The sequence below is a fragment of the Mauremys reevesii genome, linkage group 12, assembly GCF_016161935.1.
Source record: "Mauremys reevesii isolate NIE-2019 linkage group 12, ASM1616193v1, whole genome shotgun sequence".
In the NCBI taxonomy this organism is placed as follows: domain Eukaryota; kingdom Metazoa; phylum Chordata; order Testudines; family Geoemydidae; genus Mauremys; species Mauremys reevesii.
This window is the reverse complement of record NC_052634.1, coordinates 49,691,724-49,715,658: the sequence shown is the minus strand read 5'-3', so window position 1 is coordinate 49,715,658 and position 23,935 is coordinate 49,691,724. Positions and strand designations below refer to the sequence as shown.

The 23,935-nt window shown below is 47.4% G+C and overlaps 10 non-coding genes across 10 annotated transcripts; all 10 read left to right on the top strand.

Annotated features, from left to right (window-relative positions):
• Positions 1-2,475: 2,475 nt before the first annotated feature.
• TRNAL-CAA lies at positions 2,476-2,584 on the top strand. The gene is made up of 2 exons: positions 2,476-2,513; positions 2,539-2,584. It is a non-coding gene; the product is annotated as a tRNA-Leu (tRNA).
• A 1,475-nt stretch (positions 2,585-4,059) lies between these two features.
• TRNAK-CUU lies at positions 4,060-4,132 on the top strand. The gene has a single exon. It is a non-coding gene; the product is annotated as a tRNA-Lys (tRNA).
• Positions 4,133-8,772: 4,640 nt separating this feature from the next.
• On the top strand, positions 8,773-8,881 carry TRNAL-CAA. The gene is made up of 2 exons: positions 8,773-8,810; positions 8,836-8,881. It is a non-coding gene; the product is annotated as a tRNA-Leu (tRNA).
• Positions 8,882-10,348: 1,467 nt separating this feature from the next.
• On the top strand, positions 10,349-10,421 carry TRNAK-CUU. Its single transcript has one exon. It is a non-coding gene; the product is annotated as a tRNA-Lys (tRNA).
• A 646-nt stretch (positions 10,422-11,067) lies between these two features.
• On the top strand, positions 11,068-11,139 carry TRNAE-UUC. The gene has a single exon. It is a non-coding gene; the product is annotated as a tRNA-Glu (tRNA).
• A 3,914-nt stretch (positions 11,140-15,053) lies between these two features.
• On the top strand, positions 15,054-15,162 carry TRNAL-CAA. Its single transcript has 2 exons — positions 15,054-15,091; positions 15,117-15,162. It is a non-coding gene; the product is annotated as a tRNA-Leu (tRNA).
• A 1,488-nt stretch (positions 15,163-16,650) lies between these two features.
• On the top strand, positions 16,651-16,723 carry TRNAK-CUU. Its single transcript has one exon. It is a non-coding gene; the product is annotated as a tRNA-Lys (tRNA).
• A 4,628-nt stretch (positions 16,724-21,351) lies between these two features.
• Positions 21,352-21,453, top strand: TRNAE-UUC. Its single transcript has 2 exons — positions 21,352-21,395; positions 21,419-21,453. It is a non-coding gene; the product is annotated as a tRNA-Glu (tRNA).
• A 1,484-nt stretch (positions 21,454-22,937) lies between these two features.
• Positions 22,938-23,010, top strand: TRNAK-CUU. Its single transcript has one exon. It is a non-coding gene; the product is annotated as a tRNA-Lys (tRNA).
• Positions 23,011-23,669: 659 nt separating this feature from the next.
• TRNAE-UUC lies at positions 23,670-23,741 on the top strand. Its single transcript has one exon. It is a non-coding gene; the product is annotated as a tRNA-Glu (tRNA).
• The last annotated feature ends 194 nt before the right edge of the window (positions 23,742-23,935 follow it).

Below are 23,935 nucleotides of genomic sequence, written 5' to 3'. Positions count from 1 at the left end.
AGATCCCCTTGGGACTGAAATTACTTCCGAGCCCGTTTTCCCTGCCAGCTTGGGACTCCAGAACCCTGCCTTGTTGAGCCAGACACCCTAGCCTGCTGCAACACAGACCCAGGCTCTGGGCCACACCCCTAAAGCTGCAGACTTTAACTCAAAACAGCTCAGCACCTGTCTCCAGCACCCAGCTCCCAGTGGGATCCAAAACCCCAAATAAATCCCTTGTACTCTCTATAAAGCTTATACAGGGTAAATTCCTAAATTCTTCACCCTCTAGATCACTGATAGAGAGAGATGCACAGCTGTTTGCTCCCCCGGGGATTAATCACTTCCTCTGGGTTTATTAATAAACAAAAGTCATTTTTATTAAGGTTAAAAAGTAGGAGTGAAGTGATTTCAAGTAATAACAGACAGAACAAAGGAAGTCACCAAGCAAACTAAAACAAAACACGCAAGCCTAAGCATAATACATTAAGAAACTGATTCCAGGGAATAGCTCACCCTCAGAGGTGTTCCAATCAGCTTCTTTCACAGACTAGACTCCTGCCTAGTCTGGGCCCAATCCTTTCCCCTGCTTCGGTCTTTGTTACTTCCAGCAGACATCTTAGGTTTTCTCGTGACTGGCAGGGGTTTTCTCATGACTGGCAGCCCTTTGTCCTGCTTCACCCCCTTTATAGCTTTGGCATAAGGCGGGAATCTTTTGTCTCTCTGGGTCCTCACCCTTCCTTCTAAACGGAAAAATACCAGATTTAAGATGGATTCCACTATCGTGGTCTCTGTAAGACCCCCTAGTTTCCATTCTTCCTGGGTTGGCCCACACGTACACAGGAAGGTTTGCAGGTCAATAAACCATTTACAACCAATTGTCAATGGGAGCCGTCAAGGTTTTAAACCTCCATTAGTGGCCCACGCTTTGCACAATTACAATAGGACCTCAGAGTTAGACTTCATATTTCCAGCTTCAGAGACAAGAATGAGACATGCATACAAATAGGAGGCATATATTCAGTAGGTTAGAACCTTTGTTATGATACCTTACAAGAGACCTTTTGCATCAAGCATATTCCACTTACATCATACTCACACTTATAAGCATCTTTTCATAAAACGTATGGAGTGCAACGTCACCGGGTGCCCTACCTATCCTGCTTTCGCTGCTTCCTGATGGCACAGAATTGACAACAAAAGAGCCAGGCTAGGAGGCTTCTAAAACCGAGAGAGCTGTTCTATCGCGTCCACATCCTCTCAGGAGGTGTCAAACCCCCTCTCCGTTTCCATCCCCAAATCCTATCAGCTCAATGAGTTTTGTCCTGGAAGAGCCTCGAGGAGGCAGAAGAAGCGGAGAGGATTGCGTTGGGGGTAAATAAAACAGAGACGAGTTGTTCCTCTTGGGATTTTGGTGTGTTTCCCTGGTGATCCTGACGGAGGAACGGGAAGCATAATTCCAGTTTTTTCAATGCCTCGGATTGGGTTCAGATGGTGAACTCTCTGCTCTTGTTCTCACAGGGGAATGGAGACTGGACCGGTTTCCCAATTTGGACAGAAAGTGGCTTGCCAAAGCCGAGGAGAGCCTGCTTCCTGCCTGCACCGAGTTGACAAACTGGGGAAGCCAAAGCTGAGAGACCCCAGAGACGAAGTCAGAGTGCTATCCGCTCACATGGAGGGGGAGCACAAGCCCTCCCTGGGTTTCTCTGCCCAAATTATAATCAGTTGAGTGATTTTCCTGGACGAGCCTCTAGGTAGGCAGAAGAAGAAGTGAAGAGGGTTGCGATGGGGTAAATGAAAACCGAGGACTCTTCCTCTTGAGATGTCTTTGTCTTGCTCTTGTGATTCTGATGGATGAACCTAAAGCGTCATTTGAGCGTGTTTCAGTGCTTTTCCTCGGGCTCAGGTTGTGATGCTGAGCACAGGGTTCCTTCACTCTCTCTGCTTGGACCTCTGTAATGGGGACCGGACCAGCTTTCGAAAGAGCCTAGTGGAGCTGAACGAAAACAGCAGTAAACATCCAGGTTCACCCTAGATTAATCTTTTGTCCCCAATTTTCTTGGGGAAACAAAACAAAAACAAGGTTTTCTTAAGAACTCAACAGCCATTCAGGCTCCAAACTCTTTGCAAGATTTCCAGAAGGGCTCAACACCCTGAGTGCTGAGCTAGTTTGGGAAAAACCCAAACAAGGCCGGTACCGATTGTGAGTGCTGGCTGCTTGACTCTGTGGCCCACCGTATGGGAGTTTGAGGTTCTCATTAAGCTAAGTGTCTCTATTCTGCCTCTGTCCTAGTGTCCATCTAATAAGTGAGGGGGGAGATTAGAACACCTCAGAAGGCACAGGGTTGTAGGAAACCTGAAACTTTAGATGAGGGTGATGGTGTCTAAAACCAGATGTGATGTAGGTGTTGAACGAGAGATGCTGTCTTGGCCTCCTTGAGCGGCTCATACAATATTGAAGAAAAGGAGGGTTGAGAGAGCTGCTTTTGTCCCAGCGTCAGGATGGCCGAGTGGTCTAAGGCGCCAGACTCAAGGCTCTGTCTTTCCCACAACTGGGGCTTCTGGTCTCCTGCAGGAGGCGTGGGTTCAAATCCCACTCCTGACACAACCTCTTGATTCCACCTCAAGAGGTGGCCTGGTTTCAATTGCCCTTGTAACATATTGGAAGAGCCCTTGTTTAGGAGCTTTCTTAGAGTAGCGGCAAGAGAAGTTAGAGGGAATCGTAAATACCTTCAGAATCCATGCGCTCAAGGCACCTAGTTGGGTAAATTCCAGTTTATTCCCACCAGAAAGTTGGCATTGCTTGATCTTGGGCAGGTATGGATGTCAAACATATACAGGTGGAGGAAGAAGGGAGCAGTACAGTAGACACTGATAAAGGGAAGGTAAGACTCTTAGTCTCAGGGTTTGGGCTTGAGCCCTAAACTGGGTGCTCTACGTACTCTGGTTTGGCTGCTTCATGAGGGCACAGAATTGACAACATAGGGAGCAGAGACAGGAGGCAGCTACAACCAAGAGCCCTGTTAGATTGTGTCAACATCCTATCAGGAGGTCTCAAAGCCTCTCTCTCAGTTTGTATCTCAGAAATTCTATCCGCTCCAGGATCTTTCTCCATCAAAGAGCCGCTAGGTAGGCAGAAGAAGAGGTGGAGAGGGTTGCGATGGAGGTAACAAAAGCAGAGAAGAATTGTTCCTCTTGGGATTTTTGTGTTTCTCTTGTGATCCTGACGGAGGAACCGGAAGCATCATTAGATTTTTTCTGGCTACTTTCTGTCCAACAGATTAAGTTGGTCCATTGTCCATTCCTCAGGGGTTAAGAGCTGGAACCCTGTGCTCAGGGTCACAACCTTAGCCCAACCAAAGGCACTGAAACAAACTCAAATGATGCTTCAGCTTCCTCCCTCAGCATCACAAGACCAACACAAAGAAAACTCCTGAGGAACGGGGCTCTGAGCATTGCCAGGTTGTGAGTTCCGTGCCCTCAGGAAGCAGCCAAAATGCTCGAACCCCACCCGCTTCTCTTGGACCACTGGCAACATGGTGTTTGCACAGGAGCCGCAAGCCCGTCTTTCCTGTCTTTGTCTATCCCGGCCCCTTCCCCCCAAATGCTTTCATCGGACGCTGGAGGGACCTAAGGACCTGCAGGTTCCCGCACCCACCTCCTAAAGCAAACAGTCCTTCCCTTCTCTGACATTCCTGGAGCCGCACATCCTTGGAAGAGTTTTACCCCGGGGGGTTCTGATTCCCTGCGAAAAGATGTGTCTGGCGGCGGGGAACTGTCTTCTCTGCCCCTCTTTGGGCGCTGAGAAGCTTTTTCTGAGAAACAGCACCTCCTCCTGGTGGGAGAATCCTAAATTCCACCCTCCCACCCAGGTTTCTCTGAGCAGCTGCTAGATGATTTTCCCACTTCTCTGGTCTAGACACCAGCATCTAACTAGCCTTGAACGGGCCCTGTTTGCTAGCTGGAGAGCGAAGGAACCAGGAAAGCAGGCAAATGTCAGGAAACGAATCTCAGCACGCAAAGAAACTTCCTTCGCTCTTCTTTTGCACTGTCTGTGCCTTTGCTACCCCTTGAGGCCTAGCCCGAGTAGCTCAGTTGGTAGAGCATGAGACTCTTAATCTCAGGGTCGTGGGTTTGAGCCCCACGTTGGGCGTTTCATCTTGCACTCTTCGACATCACTCTCTCCTTAGAGTCTCAGAGCATAACGGAATCCACTCTTGTCCTCTCAACCAGCTGAGGCGGTCTCGACCTTTAGTACATCATGAAGACAAGACACATTGACAATTCCATGGTCCTAAGAGAGTTGAGTCTCTTCTAGCCCAGGCAAGAGAGGGAAAATAACCTTTCAGAAGCTGATTGCCCCCCTCCCCCTGAGCAGCCATCTAGAGCTTCTCTACTTATTTCTATATCTTCGCCAGCGCTCAGTAGTTGAGATAACTGCTTCTTTCTCAAATCCTCCACCAGCCCTCTTCATTGGGATGGAGATTGCTTAAGGCTGACGATTCTGCCACATCTTATTCATCCCTCATACATTTCTGTAAGCCCATGGAGAGTAAAACAAGATAGCAACAAAACTGTTTTTTTTTTTAAAAAAGACATGGCCTCAATGTATAACAATACTGGAAATTGTCTTAATATGTTTTCTGTTTCTTTTTCATATCAGTGCTAAAAATAGGAAGGGAACCGTAAGGAAACGAAGAGCTCAGAGCTTGTGTTAACCTCCTTTGAAGACGAACGAATGGCCTCAGTTGGACAGAAAGTAGGCCTAGAAAGTTATGCCCAACCCCCCCCCCGCCCCCAACACTCATCTCCCTGGTGGTCTAGTGTTTAGGATTTGGCGCTTTCACTGCCACGGCCCGGGTTCGATTCGCGGTCAGGGAGTTATCCTCTTCAACAAAAGTCTACCTTGCCTTCCTCGCTTGGAGTTCAACCAGAAGAATGCAACTTCCTGGCCTCCTTCAGAATGCTCGGAAACTCTTTAGAGGCCATGGGGAAAGCAAAGCTTCCAACTACTACAATATGGCTATCTGCCATTGAAAGCCCAGCCTCTGCACCCTTTTACACAAATACACTTACTTGTGCAAACAATTTAGTTTTTCCTTCTTACCAAGCCTAACCTAAATTAGAACAACATTGCACTTTGACCCAAGATCTTTTCTTTTCTTTTCACTTTTCTTGGTGAAACCAAACTAAACAAACAATCATTTTGGGTCCACCAAAATATTTCACTAAATATAATATTCATCCAAAAACCTTTCACCCAGCGCTATATACAAGTCTTTGGAAGTAACACCCGGAGAAAGATCATTGCTTTTCCATTCCTAAGATCTAGCCGCTGAAGGCTTCTGAGCATGGGCTATGGGCCTTTCACCTCTAGGCCAGTGGTTACCCTCTTGCTCAGGTGGCTACTGATGAAAGGCAACGTGGTTTAGTGGCAGATCCATTTCAGCCTCCCCCTTCCAATGTCTACAGGAGGGTGTTTGTTTCGCATTGCATCTAAGAATCAAATCAATTCTCTTGAAACCTCAACTTGGAATCAAGGTGATTGTAGGTCAAGGAAGGAAGGTTTTGTTCATCCTGTTCTAGTAAATGCTCAAAGTTGCGATGCTTCTTGGAGCTTCCAGACACATTGGCCAGAATTTTCAGAAGGTCTCACACCCACCGCTAGGGCCAGATTTGCAGAAGAACTAGGCTCCCAGTTAGGCACTAAAATCTTTAGCCAGATTGTCAAAAGGCTCAACCTATTTTTCCAAAAGATGAGTTATTTTGGAAAAAGCTTGTAAAGATTGTGGGTGCTGGTTACTTGTCTATGTGGCCCACACTGCTGGAGTTGGAGGTTCACCATTGTTTTCTCAGAATGCGGTGTCCGTAGTCTGCCTCAGTTCTGGTGTCCATCTTTTATTCTCCTAATAAATCAGCAGGAGACTAAAACAACATCGGACTCACAGGGCTCCCGGAAACCTGCCAATTTGGCTCACGGTGAAGGTGTATACAAATCATCTGTGCTGTAGAAGGGCTCTGGGAGTTGAAAGAGTTGTGAATTTAACCTCTAGGTTTCGGGCCTAATCTGAAACTGTTTCAAAACCAATTCCTTAAATAGACCATAGTTTGAAGCATCAGCAATAGGCATCTTACTGAATATATCCAGAGCTTTCCCAGCCAATTTGGCAACCAAAGTTGTCATCTTCCCTTTCCCGAATAAGCACTTTGTCTGTCCTCCGGGCAACACGCTTAAAGATCACTACCAGTGTCTCAAAGCAATCAGCTGTGCACATATCCTGCTCGACTACGCCACTGTGATGGGTTCGGTCACAGAGATCCCCTTGGGACTGAAATTACTCAAGCCCGTTTTCCCTGCCAGCTTGGGACTCCAGAACCCTGCCTTGTTGAGCCAGACACCCTAGCCTGCTGCAACACAGACCCAGGCTCTGGGCCACACCCCAAAGCTGCAGACTTTAACTCAAAACAGCTCAGCACCTGTCTCCAGCACCCAGCTCCCAGTGGGATCCAAAACCCCAAATAAATCCCTTGTACTCTCTATAAAGCTTATACAGGGTAAATTCCTAAATTCTTCACCCTCTAGATCACTGATAGAGAGAGATGCACAGCTGTTTGCTCCCCCAGGGATTAATCACTTCCTCTGGGTTTATTAATAAACAAAAGTCATTTTTATTAAGGTTAAAAAGTAGGAGTGAAGTGATTTCAAGTAATAACAGACAGAACAAAGGAAGTCACCAAGCAAACTAAAACAAAACACGCAAGCCTAAGCCTAATACATTAAGAAACTGATTCCAGGGAATAGCTCACCCTCAGAGGTGTTCCAATCAGCTTCTTTCACAGACTAGACTCCTGCCTAGTCTGGGCCCAATCCTTTCCCCTGCTTCGGTCTTTGTTACTTCCAGCAGACATCTTAGGTTTTCTCATGACTGGCAGGGGTTTTCTCATGACTGGCAGCCCCTTTGACCTGCTTTACCCTCTTTTATAGCTTTGGCATAAGGCGGGAATCTTTTGTCTCTCTGGGTCCTCACCCTTCCTTCTAAATGGAAAAATACCAGATTTAAGATGGATTCCACTATCGTGGTCTCTGTAAGACCCCCTAGTTTCCATTCTTCCTGGGTTGGCCCACACGTACACAGGAAGGTTTGCAGGTCAATAAACCATTTACAACCAATTGTCAATGGGAGCCGTCAAGGTTTTAAACCGCCATTAGTGGCCCATGCTTTGCACAATTACAATAGGACCTCAGAGTTAGACTTCATATTTCCAGCTTCAGAGACAAGAATGAGACATGCATACAAATAAGAGGCATATATTCAGTAGGTTAGAACCTTTGTTATGATACCTTACAAGAGACCTTTTGCATCAAGCATATTCCACTTACATCATACTCACACTTATAAGCATCTTTTCATAAAACGTATGGAGTGCAACGTCACTGGTGCCCTACCTACCCTGCTTTCGCTGCTTCCTGATGGCACAGAATTGACAACAAAAGAGCCAGGCTAGGAGGCTTCTAAAACCGAGAGAGCTGTTCTATCGCGTCCACATCCTCTCAGGAGGTGTCAAACCCCTCTCTCCGTTTCCATCCCCAAATCCTATCAGCTCAATGAGTTTTGTCTCTGGAAGAGCCTCGAGGGAGGCAGAAGAAGAGGTGAGGATTGCGTTGGGGTAAATAAAACAGAGACGAGTTGTTCCTCTTGGGATTTTGGAGTGTTTCCCTGGTGATACTTACGGAGGAACGGGAAGCATAATTCCATTTTTTTCAATGCCGCGGATTGGGTTAAGATGGTGAACTCTCTGCTCTTGTTCTCACAGGGGAATGGAGACTGGACCGGTTTCCCAATTTGGACAGAAAGTGGCTTGCCAAAGCCGAGGAGAGCCTGCTTCCTGCCTGCACCGAGTTGACAAACTGGGGAAGCCAAAGCTGAGAGACCTCAGAGACGAAGTCAGAGTGCTATCCGCTCACATGGAGGGGGAGCACAAGCCCTCCCTGGGTTTCTCTGCCCAAATTATAATCAGTTGAGTGATTTTCCTGGATGAGCCTCTAGGTAGGCAGAAGAAGAAGTGAAGAGGGTTGCGATGGGGTAAATGAAAGCCGAGGACTCTTCCTCTTGAGATGTCTTTGTCTTGCTCTTGTGATTCTGATGGATGAACCTAAAGCGTCATTTGAGCGTGTTTCAGTGCTTTTCCTCGGGCTCAGGTTGTGATGCTGAGCACAGGGGTTCCTTCACTCTCTGCTTGGACCCTCTGTAATGGGGAACGGACCAGCTTTCGAAAGAGCCTAGTGGAGCTGAACGAAAACAGCAGTAAACATCCAGGTTCACCCTAGATTAATCTTTTGTCCCCAATTTTCTTGGGGAAACAAAACAAAAACAAGGTTTTCTTAAGAACTCAACAGCCATTCAGGCTCCAAACTCTTTTGCAAGATTTCCAGAAGGGCTCAACACCCTGAGTGCTGAGCTAGTTTGGGAAAAAAACCCAAACAAGGCCGGTACCGATTGTGAGTGCTGGCTGCTTGACTCTGTGGCCCACCGTGCGGGAGTTTGAGGTTCTCATTAAGCTAAGTGTCTCTATTCTGCCTCTGTCCTAGTGTCCATCTAATAAGTGAGGGGGGAGATTAGAACACCTCAGAAGGCACAGGGTTGTAGGAAACCTGAAACTTTAGATGAGGGTGATGGTGTCTAAAACCAGATGTGATGTAGGTGTTGAACGAGAGATGCTGTCTTGGCCTCCTTGAGCGGCTCATACAATATTGAAGAAAAGGAGGGTTGAGAGAGCTGCTTTTGTCCCAGCGTCAGGATGGCCGAGTGGTCTAAGGCGCCAGACTCAAGGCTCTGTCTTTCCCACAACTGGGGCTTCTGGTCTCCTGCAGGAGGCGTGGGTTCAAATCCCACTCCTGACACAACCTCTTGATTCCACCTCAAGAGGTGGCCTGGTTTCAATTGCCCTTGTAACATATTGGAAGAGCCCTTGTTTAGGAGCTTTCTAGAGTAGCGGCAAGAGAAGTTAGAGGGAATCGTAAATACCTTCAGAATCCATGCGCTCAAGGCACCTAGTTGGGTAAATTCCAGTTTATTCCCACCAGACAGTTGGCATTGCTTGATCTTGGGCAGGTATGGATGTCAAACATATACAGGTGGAGGAAGAAGGGAGCAGTACAGTAGACACTGATAAAGGGAAGGTAAGACTCTTAGTCTCAGGGTTTGGGCTTGAGCCCTAAACTGGGTGCTCTACGTACTCTGGTTTGGCTGCTTCATGAGGGCACAGAATTGACAACATAGGGAGCAGAGACAGGAGGCAGCTACAACCAAGAGCCCTGTTAGATTGTGTCAACATCCTATCAGGAGGTCTCAAAGCCTCTCTCAGTTTGTATCTCAGAAATTCTATCCGCTCCAGGATCTTTCTCCATCAAAGAGCCGCTAGGTAGGCAGAAGTAGAGGTGGAGAGGGTTGCGATGGAGGTAACAAAAGCAGAGAAGAATTGTTCCTCTTGGGATTTTTGTGTTTCTCTTGTGATCCTGACGGAGGAACCGGAAGCATCATTAGATTTTTTCTGGCTACTTTCTGTCCAACAGATTAAGTTGGTCCATTGTCCATTCCTCAGGGTTAAGAGCTGGAACCCTGTGCTCAGGGTCACAACCTTAGCCCAACCGAAGGCACTGAAACAAACTCAAATGATGCTTCAGCTTCCTCCTCAGCATCACAAGACCAACACAAAGAAAACTCCCGAGGAACGGGGCTCTGAGCATTGCCAGGTTGTGAGTTCCGTGCCTCAGGAAGCAGCCAAAATGCTCGAACCCCACCCGCTTCTCTTGGACCGCTGGCAACATGGTGTTTGCACAGGAGCCGCAAGCCCGTCTTTCCTGTCTTTGTCTATCCCGGCCCCTTCCCCCCAAATGCTTTCATCGGACGCTGGAGGGACCTAAGGACCTGCAGGTTCCCGCACCCACCTCCTAAAGCAAACAGTCCTTCCCTTCTCTGACATTCCTGGAGCCGCACATCCTTGGAAGAGTTTTACCCCAGGGGGTTCTGATTCCCTGCGAAAAGATGTGTCTGGCGGCGAACTGTCTTCTCTGCCCCTCTTTGGGCGCTGAGAAGCTTTTTCTGAGAAACAGCACCTCCTCCTGCTGGGAGAATCCTAAATTCCACCCTCCCACCCAGGTTTCTCTGAGCAGCTGCTAGATGATTTTCCCACTTCTCTGGTCTAGACACCAGCATCTAACTAGCCTTGGAACGGGCCCTGTTTGCTAGCTGGAGAGCGAAGGAACCAGGAAAGAAGGCAAATGTCAGGAAACGAATCTCAGCACGCAAAGAAACTTCCTTCGCTCTTCTTTTGCACTGTCTGTGCCTTTGCTACGCCTTGAGGCCTAGCCCGACTAGCTCAGTTGGTAGAGCATGAGACTCTTAATCTCAGGGTCGTGGGTTCGAGCCCCACGTTGGGCGTTTCATCTTGCACTCTTCGACATCACTCTCTCCCTTAGAGTCTCAGAGCATAACGGAATCCACTCTTTGTCCTCTCAACCAGCTGAGGCGGTCTCGGACCTTTAGTACATCATGAAGACAAGACACATTGACAATTCCATGGTCCTAAGAGAGTTGAGTCTCTTCTAGCCCAGGCAAGAGAGGGAAAAAATAACCTTTCAGAAGCTGATGGCCCCCCTCCCCCTGAGCAGCCATCTAGAGCTTCTCTACTTATTTCTATATCTTCGCCAGCGCTCAGTAGTTGAGATAACTGCTTCTTTCTCAAATCCTCCACCAGCCCTCTTCATTGGGATGGAGATTGCTTAAGGCTGACGATTCCACCACATCTTATTCATCCTCATACATTTCTGTAAGCCCATGGAGAGTAAAACAAGATAGCAACAAAACTGTTTTTTTAAAAAAGACATGGCCTCAATGTATAACAATACTGGAAATTGTCTTAATATGTTTTCTGTTTCTTTTCATATCAGTGCTAAAAATAGGAAGGGAACCGTAAGGAAACGAAGAGCTCAGAGCTTGTGTTAACCTCCTTTGAAGACGAACGAATGGCCTCAGTTGGACAGAAAGTAGGCCTAGAAAGTTATGCCCAACCCCCCCAACTGTCATCTCCCTGGTGGTCTAGTGGTTAGGATTTGGCGCTTTCACCGCCACGGCCCGGGTTCGATTCCCGGTCAGGGAGTTATCCTCTTCAACAAAAGTCTACCTTGCCTTCCTCGCTTGGAGTTCAACCAGAAGAATGCAACTTCCTGGCCTCCTTCAGAATGCTCGGAAACTCTTTAGAGGCCATGGGGAAAGCAAAGCTTCCAACTACTACAATATGGCTATCTGCCATTGAAAGCCCAGCCTCTGCACCCTTTTACACAAATACACTTACTTGTTCAAACAATTTAGTTTTTCCTTCTTACCAAGCCTAACCTAAATTATAACAACATTGCACTTTGACCCAAGATCTTTTTCTTTTCTTTTCACTTTTCTTGGTGAAACCAAACCAAACTAAACAATCATTTTGGGTCCACCAAAATATTTCACTAAATATAATATTCATCCAAAACCTTTCACCCAGTGCTATATACAAGTCATTGGAAGTAACACCCGGAGAAAGATCATTGCTTTTCCATTCCTAAGATCTAGCCGCTGAAGGCTTCTGAGCATGGGCTATGGGCCTTTCACCTCTAGGCCAGTGGTTACCCTCTTGCTCAGGTGGCTACTGATGAAAGGCAACGTGGTTTAGTGGCAGATCCATTTCAGCCTCCCCCTTCCAATGTCTACAGGAGGGTGTTTGTTTTGCATTGCATCTAAGAATCAAATCAATTCTCTTGAAACCTCAACCTGGAATCAAGGTGATTGTAGGTCAAGGAAGGAAGGTTTTGTTCATCCTGTTCTAGTAAATGCTCAAAGTTGCGATGCTTCTTGGAGCTTCCAGACACATTGGCCAGATTTTTCAGAAGGTCTCACACCCACCGCTAGGGCCAGATTTGCAGAAGAACTAGGCTCCCAGTTAGGCACTAAAATCTTTAGCCAGATTGTCAAAAAGGCTCAACCTATTTTTCCAAAAGATGAGTTATTTTGGAAAAAAGCTTGTAAAGATTGTGGGTGCTGGTTACTTGTCTATGTGGCCCACACTGCTGGAGTTGGAGGTTCACCATTGTTTTCTCAGAATGCGGTGTCCGTAGTCTGCCTCAGTTCTGGTGTCCATCTTTTATTCTCCTAATAAATCAGCAGGGAGACTAAAACAACATCGGACTCACAGGGCTCCCGGAAACCTGCCAATTTGGCTCACGGTGAAGGTGTATACAAATCATCTGTGCTGTAGAAGGGCTCTGGGAGTTGAAAGAGTTGTGAATTTAACCTCTAGGTTTCGGGCCTAATCTGAAACTGTTTCAAAACCAATTCCTTAAATAGACCATAGTTTGAAGCATCAGCAATAGGCATCTTACTGAATATATCCAGAGCTTTCCCAGCCAATTTGGCAACCAAAGTTGTCATCTTCCCTTTCCCGAATAAGCACTTTGTCTGTCCTCCGGGCAACACGCTTAAAGATCACTACCAGTGTCTCAAAGCAATCAGCTGTGCACATATCCTGCTCGACTACGCCACTGTGATGGGTTCGGTCACAGAGATCCCCTTGGGACTGAAATTACTTCGAGCCCGTTTTCCCTGCCAGCTTGGTACTCCAGAACCCTGCCTTGTTGAGCCAGACACCCTAGCCTGCTGCAACACAGACCCAGGCTCTGGGCCACACCCCAAAGCTGCAGACTTTAACTCAAAACAGCTCAGCACCTGTCTCCAGCACCCAGCTCCCAGTGGGATCCAAAACCCCAAATAAATCCCTTGTACTCTCTATAAAGCTTATACAGGGTAAATTCCTAAATTCTTCACCCTCTAGATCACTGATAGAGAGAGATGCACAGCTGTTTGCTCCCAGGGATTAATCACTTCCTCTGGGTTTATTAATAAACAAAAGTCATTTTTATTAAGGTTAAAAAGTAGGAGTGAAGTGATTTCAAGTAATAACAGACAGAACAAAGGAAGTCACCAAGCAAACTAAAACAAAACACGCAAGCCTAAGCCTAATACATTAAGAAACTGATTCCAGGGAATAGCTCACCTCAGAGGTGTTCCAATCAGCGTCTTTCACAGACTAGACTTCTGCCTAGTCTGGGCCCAATCCTTTCCCCTGCTTCGGTCTTTGTTACTTCCAGCAGACATCTTAGGTTTTCTCATGACTGGCAGGGGTTTTCTCATGACTGGCAGCCCTTTGTCCTGCTTCACCCCTTTTATAGCTTTGGCATAAGGCGGGAATCTTTTGTCTCTCTGGGTCCTCACCCTTCCTTCTAAACGGAAAATTCCAGATTTAAGATGGATTCCACTATCGTGGTCTCTGTAAGACCCCCTAGTTTCCATTCTTCCTGGGTTGGCCCACACGTACACAGGAAGGTTTGCAGGTCAATAAACCATTTACAACCAATTGTCAATGGGAGCCAAAGGTTTTAAACCGCCATTAGTGGCCCACGCTTTGCACAATTACAATAGGACCTCAGAGTTAGACTTCATATTTCCAGCTTCAGAGACAAGAATGAGACATGCATACAAATAGGAGGCATATATTCAGTAGGTTAGAACCTTTGTTATGATACCTTACAAGAGACCTTTTGCATCAAGCATATTCCACTTACATCATACTCACACTTATAAGCATCTTTTCATAAAACGTATGGAGTGCAACGTCACCGGGTGCCCTACCTACCCTGCTTTCGCTGCTTCCTGATGGCACAGAATTGACAACAAAAGAGCCAGGCTAGGAGGCTTCTAAAACCGAGAGAGCTGTTCTATCGCGTCCACATCCTCTCAGGAGGTGTCAAACCCCCTCTCTCCGTTTCCATCCCCCAAATCCTATCAGCTCAATGAGTTTTGTCCTGGAAGAGCCTCGAGGAGGCAGAAGAAGCGGAGAGGATTGCGTTGGGGGTAAATAAAACAGAGACGAGTTGTTCCTCTTGGGATTTTGGTGTGTTTCCCTGGTGATCCTGACGGAGGAACGGGAAGCATAATTCCAGTTTTTTCAATGCCTCGGATTGGGTTCAGATGGTGAACTCTCTGCTCTTGTTCTCACAGGGGAATGGAGACTGGACCGGTTTCCCAATTTGGACAGAAAGTGGCTTGCCAAAGCCGAGGAGAGCCTGCTTCCTGCCTGCACCGAGTTGACAAACTGGGGAAGCCAAAGCTGAGAGACCCCGTAGACGAAGTCAGAGTGCTATCCGCTCACATGGAGGGGGAGCACAAGCCCTCCCTGGGTTTCTCTGCCCAAATTATAATCAGTTGAGTGATTTTCCTGGATGAGCCTCTAGGTAGGCAGAAGAAGAAGTGAAGAGGGTTGCGATGGGGTAAATGAAAACCGAGGACTCTTCCTCTTGAGATGTCTTTGTCTTGCTCTTGTGATTCTGATGGATGAACCTAAAGCGTCATTTGAGCGTGTTTCAGTGCTTTTCCTCGGGCTCAGGTTGTGATGCTGAGCACAGGGGTTCCTTCACTCTCTCTGCTTGGACCCTCTGTAATGGGGAACGGACCAGCTTTCGAAAGAGCCTAGTGGAGCTGAACGAAAACAGCAGTAAACATCCAGGTTCACTCCTAGATTAATCTTTTGTCCACAATTTTCTTGGGGAAACAAAACAAAAACAAGGTTTTCTTAAGAACTCAACAGCCATTCAGGCTCCAAACTCTTTTGCAAGATTTCCAGAAGGGCTCAACACCCTGAGTGCTGAGCTAGTTTGGGAAAAAAACCCAAACAAGGCCGGTACCGATTGTGAGTGCTGGCTGCTTGACTCTGTGGCCCACCGTGCGGGAGTTTGAGGTTCTCATTAAGCTAAGTGTCTCTATTCTGCCTCTGTCCTAGTGTCCATCTAATAAGTGAGGGGGGAGATTAGAACACCTCAGAAGGCACAGGGTTGTAGGAAACCTGAAACTTTAGATGAGGGTGATGGTGTCTAAAACCAGATGTGATGTAGGTGTTGAACGAGAGATGCTGTCTTGGCCTCCTTGAGCGGCTCATACAATATTGAAGAAAAGGAGGGTTGAGAGAGCTGCTTTTGTCCCAGCGTCAGGATGGCCGAGTGGTCTAAGGCGCCAGACTCAAGGCTCTGTCTTTCCCACAACTGGGGCTTCTGGTCTCCTGCAGGAGGCGTGGGTTCAAATCCCACTCCTGACACAACCTCTTGATTCCACCTCAAGAGGTGGCCTGGTTTCAATTGCCCTTGTAACATATTGGAAGAGCCCTTGTTTAGGAGCTTTCTTAGAGTAGCGGCAAGAGAAGTTAGAGGGAATCGTAAATACCTTCAGAATCCATGCGCTCAAGGCACCTAGTTGGGTAAATTCCAGTGTATTCCCCACCAGAAAGTTGGCATTGCTTGATCTTGGGCAGGTATGGATGTCAAACATATACAGGTGGAGGAAGAAGGGAGCAGTACAGTAGACACTGATAAAGGGAAGGTAAGACTCTTAGTCTCAGGGTTTGGGCTTGAGCCCTAAACTGGGTGCTCTACGTACTCTGGTTTGGCTGCTTCATGAGGGCACAGAATTGACAACATAGGGAGCAGAGACAGGAGGCAGCTACAACCAAGAGCCCTGTTAGATTGTGTCAACATCCTATCAGGAGGTCTCAAAGCCTCTCTCTCAGTTTGTATCTCAGAAATTCTATCCGCTCCAGGATCTTTCTCCATCAAAGAGCCGCTAGGTAGGCAGAAGAAGAGGTGGAGAGGGTTGCGATGGAGGTAACAAAAGCAGAGAAGAATTGTTCCTCTTGGGATTTTTTGTGTTTCTCTTGTGATCCTGACGGAGGAACCGGAAGCATCATTAGATTTTTTTCTGGCTACTTTCTGTCCAACAGATTAAGTTGGTCCATTGTCCATTCCCCTCAGGGGTTAAGAGCTGGAACACCTGTGCTCAGGGTCACAACCTTAGCCCAACCGAAGGCACTGAAACAAACTCAAATGATGCTTCAGCTTCCTCCCTCAGCATCACAAGACCAACAGAAAGAAAACTCCTGAGGAACGGGGCTCTGAGCATTGCCAGGTTGTGAGTTCCGTGCCCTCAGGAAGCAGCCAAAATGCTCGATCCCCCACCCGCTTCTCTTGGACCGCTGGCAACATGGTGTTTGCACAGGAGCCGCAAGCCCGTCTTTCCTGTCTTTGTCTATCCCGGCCCCTTCCCCCCAAATGCTTTCATCGGACGCTGGAGGGACCTAAGGACCTGCAGGTTCCCGCACCCACCTCCTAAAGCAAACAGTCCTTCCCTTCTCTGACATTCCTGGAGCCGCACATCCTTGGAAGAGTTTTACCCCAGGGGGTTCTGATTCCCTGCGAAAAGATGTGTCTGGCGGCCGGCGGGGAACTGTCTTCTCTGCCCCCTCTTTGGGCGCTGAGAAGCTTTTTCTGAGAAACAGCACCTCCTCCTGGTGGGAGAATCCTAAATTCCACCCTCCCACCCAGGTTTCTCTGAGCAGCTGCTAGATGATTTTCCCACTTCTCTGGTCTAGACACCAGCATCTAACTAGCCTTGGAACGGGCCCTGTTTGCTAGCTGGAGAGCGAAGGAACCAGGAAAGAAGGCAAATGTCAGGAAACGAATCTCAGCACGCAAAGAAACTTCCTTCGCTCTTCTTTTGCACTGTCTGTGCCTTTGCTACCCCTTGAGGCCTAGCCCGACTAGCTCAGTTGGTAGAGCATGAGACTCTTAATCTCAGGGTCGTGGGTTCAAGCCCCACGTTGGGCGTTTCATCTTGCACTCTTCGACATCACTCTCTCCCTTAGAGTCTCAGAGCATAACGGAATCCACTCTTTGTCCTCTCAACCAGCTGAGGCGGTCTCAGACTTTAGTACATCATGAAGACAAGACACATTGACAATTCCATGGTCCTAAGAGAGTTGAGTCTCTTCTAGCCCAGGCAAGAGAGGGAAAAAATAACCTTTCAGAAGCTGATGGCCCCCCTCCCCCTGAGCAGCCATCTAGAGCTTCTCTACTTATTTCTATATCTTCGCCAGCGCTCAGTAGTTGAGATAACTGCTTCTTTCTCAAATCCTCCACCAGCCCTCTTCATTGGGATGGAGATTGCTTAAGGCTGACGATTCCACCACATCTTATTCATCCCTCATACATTTCTGTAAGCCCATGGAGAGTAAAACAAGATAGCAACAAAACTGTTTTTTTTTTTAAAAAAAAAGACATGGCCTCAATGTATAACAATACTGGAAATTGTCTTAATATGTTTTCTGTTTCTTTTTCATATCAGTGCTAAAAATAGGAAGGGAACCGTAAGGAAACGAAGAGCTCAGAGCTTGTGTTAACCTCCTTTGAAGACGAACGAATGGCCTCAGTTGGACAGAAAGTAGGCCTAGAATGTTATGCCCAACCCCAACTGTCATCTCCTGGTGGTCTAGTGGTTAGGATTTGGCGCTTTCACTGCCACGGCCCGGGTTCGATTCCGGTCAGGAGTTATCCTCTTCAACAAAAGTCTTCCTTGCTTGGAGTTCAACCAGAAGAATGCAACTTCCTGGCCTCCTTCAGAATGCTCGGAAACTCTTTCGAGGCCATGGGGAAAGCAAAGCTTCCAACTACTACAATATGGCTATCTGCCCCTTAAAGCCCAGCCTCTGCACCCTTTACACAAATACTCTTACTTGTGCAAACAATTTAGTTTTTCCTTCTTACCGAGCCTAACCTAAATTAGAACAACATTGCACTTTGACCCAAGATCTTTTCTTTCTTTTCACTTTTCTTGGTGAAACCAAACCAAACTGAACAATCATTTTGGGTCCACCAAAATATTTCACTAAATATAATATTCATCCAAAACCTTTCACCCAGCGCTATATACAAGTCTTTGGAAGTAACACCCCGGAGAAAGATCATTAAGCTTTTCCATTCCTAAGATCTAGCCGCTGAAGGCTTCTGAGCATGGGCTATGGGCCTTTCACCTCTAGGCCAGTGGTTACCCTCTTGCTCAGGTGGCTACTGATGAAAGGCAACGTGGTTTAGTGGCAGATCCATTTCAGCCTCCCTTCCAATGTCTACAGGAGGGTGTTTGTTTCTGCATTGCATCTAAGAATCAAATCAATTCTCTTGAAACCTCAACCTGGAATCAAGGTGATTGTAGGTCAAGGAAGGAAGGTTTTGTTCATCCTGTTCTAGTAAATGCTCAAAGTTGCGATGCTTCTTGGAGCTTCCAGACACATTGGCCAGAATTTTCAGAAGGTCTCACACCCACCGCTAGGGCCAGATTTGCAGAAGAACTAGGCTCCCAGTTAGGCACTAAAATCTTTAGCCAGATTGTCAAAAGGTTTCAACCTATTTTTCCAAAAGATGAGTTATTTTGGAAAAAGCTTGTAAAGATTGTGGGTGCTGGTTACTTGTCTATGTGGCCCACACTGCTGGAGTTGGAGGTTCACCATTGTTTTCTCAGAATGCGGTGTCCGTAGTCTGCCTCAGTTCTGGTGTCCATCTTTTATTCTCCTAATAAATCAGCAGGGAGACTAAAACAACATCGGACTCACAGGGCTCCCGGAAACCTGCCAATTTGGCTCACGGTGAAGGTGTATACAAATCATCTGTGCTGTAGAAGGGCTCTGGGAGTTGAAAGAGTTGTGAATTTAACCCTCTAGGTTTCAGGCCTAATCTGAAACTGTTTCAAAACCAATTCCTTAAATAGACCATAGTTTGAAGCATCAGCAATAGGCATCTTACTGAATATATCCAGAGCTTTCCCAGCCAATTTGGCAACCAAAGTTGTCATCTTCCCTTTCCCGAATAAGCACTTTGTCTGTCCTCCGGGCAACACGCTTAAAGATCACTACCAGTGTCTCAAAGCAATCAGCTGTGCACATATCCTGCTCGACTACGCCACTGTGATGGGTTCGGTCACAGAGATCCCCTTGGGACTGAAATTACTTCCAAGCCCGTTTTCCCTGCCAGCTTGGGACTCCAGAACCCTGCCTTGTTGAGCCAGACACCCTAGCCTGCTGCAACACAGACCCAGGCTCTGGGCCACACCCCCAAAGCTGCAGACTTTAACTCAAAACAGCTCAGCACCTGTCTCCAGCACCCAGCTCCCAGTGGGATCCAAAACCCCAAATAAATCCCTTGTACTCTCTATAAAGCTTATACAGGGTAAATTCCTAAATTCTTCACCCTCTAGATCACTGATAGAGAGAGATGCACAGCTGTTTGCTCCCCCAGGGATTAATCACTTCCTCTGGGTTTATTAATAAACAAAAGTCATTTTTATTAAGGTTAAAAAGTAGGAGTGAAGTGATTTCAAGTAATAACAGACAGAACAAAGGAAGTCACCAAGCAAACTAAAACAAAACACGCAAGCCTAAGCCTAATACATTAAGAAACTGATTCCAGGGAATAGTTCACCCTCAGAGGTGTTCCAATCAGCTTCTTTCACAGACTAGACTCCTGCCTAGTCTGGGCCCAATCCTTTCCCCTGCTTCGGTCTTTGTTACTTCCAGCAGACATCTTAGGTTTTCTCATGACTGGCAGGGGTTTTCATGACTGGCAGCCCTTTGTCCTGCTTCACCCCTTTTATAGCTTTGGCATAAGGCGGAATCTTTTGTCTCTCTGGGTCCTCACCCTTCCTTCTAAACGGAAAAATACCAGATTTAAGATGGATTCCACTATCGTGGTCTCTGTAAGACCCCCTAGTTTCCATTCTTCCTGGGTTGGCCCACACGTACACAGGAAGGTTTGCAGGTCAATAAACCATTTACAACCAATTGTCAATGGGAGCCGTCAAGGTTTTAAACCGCCATTAGTGGCCCACGCTTTGCACAATTACAATAGGACCTCAGAGTTAGACTTCATATTTCCAGCTTCAGAGACAAGAATGAGACATGCATACAAATAGGAGGCATATATTCAGTAGGTTAGAACCTTTGTTATGATACCTTACAAGAGACCTTTTGCATCAAGCATATTCCACTTACATCATACTCACACTTATAAGCATCTTTTCATAAAACGTATGGAGTGCAACGTCACCGGGTGCCCTACCTACCCTGCTTTCGCTGCTTCCTGATGGCACAGAATTGACAACAAAAGAGCCAGGCTAGGAGGCTTCTAAAACCGAGAGAGCTGTTCTATCGCGTCCACATCCTCTCAGGAGGTGTCAAACCCCCTCTCTCCGTTTCCATCCCCCAAATCCTATCAGCTCAATGAGTTTTGTCCCTGGAAGAGCCTCGAGGGAGGCAGAAGAAGCGGAGAGGATTGCGTTGGGGGTAAATAAAACAGAGACGAGTTGTTCCTCTTGGGATTTTGGTGTGTTTCCCTGGTGATCCTGACGGAGGAACGGGAAGCATAATTCCATTGTTTTCAATGCCTCGGATTGGGTTCAGATGGTGAACTCTCTGCTCTTGTTCTCACAGGGGAATGGAGACTGGACCGGTTTCCCAATTTGGACAGAAAGTGGCTTGCCAAAGCCGAGGAGAGCCTGCTTCCTGCCTGCACCGAGTTGACAAACTGGGGAAGCCAAAGCTGAGAGACCCCGTAGACGAAGTCAGAGTGCTATCCGCTCACATGGAGGGGGAGCACAAGCCCTCCCTGGGTTTCTCTGCCCAAATTATAATCAGTTGAGTGATTTTCCTGGACGAGCCTCTAGGTAGGCAGAAGAAGAAGTGAAGAGGGTTGCGATGGGGTAAATGAAAACCGAGGACTCTTCCTCTTGAGATGTCTTTGTCTTGCTCTTGTGATTCTGATGGATGAACCTAAAGCGTCATTTGAGCGTGTTTCAGTGCTTTTCCTCGGGCTCAGGTTGTGATGCTGAGCACAGGGTTCCTTCACTCTCTGCTTGGACCCTCTGTAATGGGGAACGGACCAGCTTTCGAAAGAGCCTAGTGGAGCTGAACGAAAACAGCAGTAAACATCCAGGTTCACCCTAGATTAATCTTTTGTCCCCAATTTTCTTGGGGAAACAAAACAAAAACAAGGTTTTCTTAAGAACTCAACAGCCATTCAGGCTCCAAACTCTTTTGCAAGATTTCCAGAAGGGCTCAACACCCTGAGTGCTGAGCTAGTTTGGGAAAAAAACCCAAACAAGGCCGGTACCGATTGTGAGTGCTGGCTGCTTGACTCTGTGGCCCACCGTGCGGGAGTTTGAGGTTCTCATTAAGCTAAGTGTCTCTATTCTGCCTCTGTCCTAGTGTCCATCGAATAAGTGAGGGGGGAGATTAGAACACCTCAGAAGGCACAGGGTTGTAGGAAACCTGAAACTTTAGATGAGGGTGATGGTGTCTAAAAACCAGATGTGATGTAGGTGTTGAACGAGAGATGCTGTCTTGGCCTCCTTGAGCGGCTCATACAATATTGAAGAAAAGGAGGGTTGAGAGAGCTGCTTTTGTCCCAGCGTCAGGATGGCCGAGTGGTCTAAGGCGCAAGGCTCTGTCTTTCCCACAACTGGGGCTTCTGGTCTCCTGCAGGAGGCGTGGGTTCAAATCCCACTCCTGACACAACCTCTTGATTCCACCTCAAGAGGTGGCCTGGTTTCAATTGCCCTTGTAACATATTGGAAGAGCCCTTGTTTAGGAGCTTTCTTAGAGTAGCGGCAAGAGAAGTTAGAGGGAATCGTAAATACCTTCGGAATCCATGCGCTCAAGGCACCTAGTTGGGTAAATTCCAGTTTATTCCCCACCAGAAAGTTGGCATTGCTTGATCTTGGGCAGGTATGGATGTCAAACATATACAGGTGGAGGAAGAAGGGAGCAGTACAGTAGACACTGATAAAGGGAAGGTAAGACTCTTAGTCTCAGGGTTTGGGCTTGAGCCCTAAACTGGGTGCTCTACGTACTCTGGTTTGGCTGCTTCATGAGGGCACAGAATTGACAACATAGGGAGCAGAGACAGGAGGCAGCTACAACCAAGAGCCCTGTTAGATTGTGTCAACATCCTATCAGGAGGTCTCAAAGCCTCTCTCAGTTTGTATCTCAGAAATTCTATCCGCTCCAGGATCTTTCTCCATCAAAGAGCCGCTAGGTAGGCAGAAGAAGAGGTGGAGAGGGTTGCGATGGAGGTAACAAAAGCAGAGAAGAATTGTTCCTCTTGGGATTTTTTGTGTTTCTCTTGTGATCCTGACGGAGGAACCGGAAGCATCATTAGATTTTTTTCTGGCTACTTTCTGTCCAACAGATTAAGTTGGTCCATTGTCCATTCCTCAGGGGTTAAGAGCTGGAACCCTGTGCTCAGGGTCACAACCTTAGCCCAACCGAAGGCACTGAAACAAACTCAAATGATGCTTCAGCTTCCTCCCTCAGCATCACAAGACCAACACAAAGAAAACTCCCGAGGAACGGGGCTCTGAGCATTGCCAGGTTGTGAGTTCCGTGCCCTCAGGAAGCAGCCAAAATGCTCGAACCCCCACCCGCTTCTCTTGGACCGCTGGCAACATGGTGTTTGCACAGGAGCCGCAAGCCCGTCTTTCCTGTCTTTGTCTATCCCGGCCCCTTCCCCCCAAATGCTTTCATCGGACGCTGGAGGGACCTAAGGACCTGCAGGTTCCCGCACCCACCTCCTAAAGCAAACAGTCCTTCCCTTCTCTGACATTCCTGGAGCCGCACATCCTTGGAAGAGTTTTACCCCAGGGGGTTCTGATTCCCTGCGAAAAGATGTGTCTGGCGGCCGGCGGGGAACTGTCTTCTCTGCCCCCTCTTTGGGCGCTGAGAAGCTTTTTCTGAGAAACAGCACCTCCTCCTGGTGGGAGAATCCTAAATTCCACCCTCCCACCCAGGTTTCTCTGAGCAGCTGCTAGATGATTTTCCCACTTCTCTGGTCTAGACACCAGCATCTATCTAGCCCTTTGAATGGGCCCTGTTTGCTAGCTGGAGAGCGAAGGAACCAGGAAAGAAGGCAAATGTCAGGAAACGAATCTCAGCACGCAAAGAAACTTCCTTCGCTCTTCTTTTGCACTGTCTGTGCCTTTGCTAAGCCTTGAGGCCTAGCCCGACTAGCTCAGTCGGTAGAGCATGAGACTCTTAATCTCAGGGTCATGGGTTCGAGCCCCACGTTGGGCGTTTCATCTTGCACTCTTCGACATCACTCTCTCCCTTAGAGTCTCAGAGCATAACGGAATCCACTCTTTGTCCTCTCAACCAGCTGAGGCGGTCTCGGACCTTTAGTACATCATGAAGACAAGACACATTGACAATTCCATGGTCCTAAGAGAGTTGAGTCTCTTCTAGCCCAGGCAAGAGAGGGAAAAAATAACCTTTCAGAAGCTGATTGCCCCCCTCCCCCTGAGCAGCCATCTAGATCTTCTCTACTTATTTCTATATCTTCGCCAGTGCTCAGTAGTTGAGATAACTGCTTCTTTCTCAAATCCTCCACCAGCCCTCTTCATTGGGATGGAGATTGCTTAAGGCTGACGATTCCACCACATCTTATTCATCCCTCATACATTTCTGTAAGCCCATGGAGAGTAAAACAAGATAGCAACAAAACTGTTTTTTTTTAAAAAAAAGACATGGCCTCAATGTATAACAATACTGGAAATTGTCTTAATATGTTTTCTGTTTCTTTTTCATATCAGTGCTAAAAATAGGAAGGGAACCGTAAGGAAACGAAGAGCTCAGAGCTTGTGTTAACCTCCTTTGAAGACGAACGAATGGCCTCAGTTGGACAGAAAGTAGGCCTAGAAAGTTATGCCCAACCCCCCCCCCCCCAAACAGTCATCTCCCTGGTGGTCTAGTGGTTAGGATTTGGCGCTTTCACCGCCACGGCCCGGGTTCGATTCCCGGTCAGGGAGTTATCCTCTTCAACAAAAGTCTACCTTGCCTTCCTCGCTTGGAGTTCAACCAGAAGAATGCAACTTCCTGGCCTCCTTCAGAATGCTTGGAAACTCTTTAGAGGCCATGGGGAAAGCAAAGCTTCCAACTACTACAATATGGCTATCTGCCCCTTAAAGCCCAGCCTCTGCACCCTTTTACACAAATACTCTTA